The sequence below is a fragment of the Oryctolagus cuniculus genome, chromosome 13 (assembly GCF_964237555.1).
Source record: "Oryctolagus cuniculus chromosome 13, mOryCun1.1, whole genome shotgun sequence".
In the NCBI taxonomy this organism is placed as follows: domain Eukaryota; kingdom Metazoa; phylum Chordata; class Mammalia; order Lagomorpha; family Leporidae; genus Oryctolagus; species Oryctolagus cuniculus.
Window position 1 is genome coordinate 23,379,409 of NC_091444.1, and position 2,821 is coordinate 23,382,229.

At 53.5% G+C, this 2,821-nt stretch overlaps 1 long non-coding RNA gene across 1 annotated transcript; it reads right to left on the minus strand.

Moving 5' to 3' along the window:
- Positions 1-568: 568 nt before the first annotated feature.
- On the minus strand, positions 569-1,422 carry LOC138845058 (uncharacterized). The gene is made up of 2 exons (XR_011381791.1): positions 1,220-1,422; positions 569-818 (listed from the first exon to the last, which is right to left on the minus strand). It is a non-coding gene; the product is annotated as an uncharacterized lncRNA (long non-coding RNA).
- Positions 1,423-2,821: the final 1,399 nt, after the last annotated feature.

A 2,821-nucleotide genomic window follows, 5' to 3' on the forward strand; every position in this document is an offset into this window, starting at 1 on the left:
CAAGGGGGCAGGGCATGAAATTTGCCCTAAGCCTGAGCTTTCTCAACAGGAAAAAGGTAGGTGCTATGGTTTGGTTTAGACATCACTTTGGGTGTCTCTCAAAAGTCCATATGTTACAGGTTTGTTCTCAGAGTGATACTCCTGGGAGGTGATGGAACCTCCCAGGGGGCGGGGCCTGGGGGGGCCCCTTGGATTACTGGGGGCATAGGGTATTTCTTGCATGGTCTTCTGGTAGTTCTTACGTGACACCTTAGTTCCGGCTGGAAAGTTGCTGTAAAAGCCTGAGTTTGGCCACACCCGCTTTCCAGGCTCCAGTTGCAATGCTGTGTTCAGCTCCTGCCCTCACTCCCATTGTCATGTGCTGTTTCCTTTGCCCTCATCAGAGCCCAAGAGAGAGGAGCCATCCAGCCCTGGACTTGAACATCCAAAGCGTAAGCTAAACAAGCCCTTTTTCCCTATGAAGTTAACGGACTCAGATATTTCACTGTGGTGACGCAAAGCTCCCTAGGACACGTAGTCACAGATACTTAGTAGAAATAGTATACACAAAGCACCTGCCAGAGAGTCATTGCTTGGTGAATGTAGCACTGTTATCACACACACCATATGCCAACTCACTCCAGGAAGTTTGCTGGAAATCCAGCCTTCTGCTCCAAGAAGCGCCCCTCTCCTGCAGCTCTGGTTGCCGCTAAGTGCTGCCCATGGCACACAGAGGTGAGCGACCCCATCTCGGTGGTCCGTCTCCTCTGCCTCATCAAGTATCCAGGGCCGATGTTCTCTGGCTGTGGAGTCGTTAGCTCTGCCTCATGTTCCTCTCGCTGTGGAGAGAAAGAGATTCATTAATATTTATTCATCTTGATTTGCTTTGTTTTTCTTTTTTTAAAAAAGCTCATTTCAGGCTTTATGGAATAATTTTGTAGAATACATCACTCATGCTCTGTGTATTTGGGCAGCCTGCATTGGCCAGGGTGAAATTCTTCCAGGAGTACGGAGGGTCAGGACTATTGCACGTCCAGCCGGTCTCTGCTTAATCAAATCCCTGTGTAAAGGCAGTTGGGAAAGTCTTTGGCCTCGCTGCCTTGTGAGCCTCTGTGTTATCTCGCTGTGGTTGCAACCACCAAGTAACCCATCCTTGTTTTCTCCCACAGCTCTTTCCTGGGTATGAGAATCCCTGACCAGGGGTAGCAGGAGGCTGTTAGTTCATACAGGAAAAGCTCACCTCCTCTGCGCTTGCTTGTGTGCCAGAAATGGAGAAGCTGGATCTGCAGAGACCTGCCCCGGCTTCCCTCAGTCGAGGGGCAAGTGCAAGTGCACGAGGAGACTGGCTTCCAGCTCAACAACGGGCCTGTGCTTTCTGCTTTAGGCTGCGCACAGCTCCAGGACTTCTGGCTGAAGAGCTAGAGCCTTCTGCCCAGCCAGCGTGCGCGTGCGCAGGTGCTCTGTGCGACCCATAGCCAGCCAGAGAGCGAGCTCCTCCCACCTGCTTCCTGGCCGGGCTGTGCTCTTTCCTGGGCAGCCTCGTGCCTGACTTCTGACTCTCTGGGCTGCATTTGAACGTCAGTGAGGGACAGTGAGCTTCGGGGAAGGGAGGGCACGTCCGGCGTCTGTAAAGCACAGGTGCCTTGCAGCCCACTCCTACTTCCCCGGGCACCGGCGTGTGCTACAGCCAGCACCGACCCCAGAGAGGTTCATCCGAGGGTGAGTTACAGTGAAGGCTGACAGCACACACAAAAGCGTGCAAGGGCATTTGGTGTTTCTATAGCAATTACGGGGGGGAGAATAGTGCTGACGAAAATAAAACCCGAGAATGTGCCCCTGACATGTGACTGCTTTATTCTCTGCTCTCAGAGAGGAAAGAGACAGTTTGCTCTGTGTTTTAGTCAGGTTTTTGTGAAAAGGGAGGCAAATTGACAGGCAGAGACAGACACAATGAGACGCAGAAGGAGACTTGAAGTTCAGGATGAAAAAAAAAAAAAAAGATTAGAAATGGGCGATCTTCCCAGAGGCTGCACAGTCCCTCCCCTTGGACTTGGCAGAGAGTTTGAAGTCTAGTGTATCCCGTGCTTCCCCCGTCCCTGGCCGACTGGGGTGGCGTGTCTGCCTGGCTGTGGTCGGACCCCGGCCCCTGGCATAGCTTGCCTTCTTATTCTAACCAGCAAAGTCACTGGAGCCCTCCAAGAGGCTCCTGAAGCCTGGGCTGTCTCCGTGTCCTCCTGGCTCAGACTCCCCAAAGCCCAGAGGCAGGCACGTTGGCCAAGTTAGGAATCAGGAGGGGATGAAGCAGGCCTGCCCTTTGCCCTGCTTGTTTCCTCCTCCTCCTCCTCCTCCTTCTTCCACTCAATTTTATTTGAAAGACAGAGAGAGAGAGATGGAGATCTCATCGTTTGCCTTACTCCCCACTTGCAGTAGTCAGGGCTGGGCCAGGCCAAAGCCAAGAGCTAGGAACTCAGTCTGGGTCCCCCACGTGGGTGGCAGGGATACAACAACTTGAGTGAGCACCTGCTGCCTCCCAGGGTGCACATTAGCAGCAAGGTGGACTGCAGAGCAGATCTGGGAATCAAATCCAGGCTCTAGGATTTGGGACAAGGGCATCCCCAGGGGTGGTTTATCTGCTGTTACCAAATGCTCCTTCCCAGCTTGCATTCTCCAACCTGGCTGGCACACAGGAGGAAGACCCAATTTCTGTTTTAAATAAGGCATATTCCGGCCGGCGCCGCGGCTCACTAGGCTAATCCTCCGCCTTGCAGCGCTGGCACACTGGGTTCTAGTCCCAGTTGGGGCGCCGGATTCTGTCCCGGTTGCCCCTCTTCCAGGCCAGCTC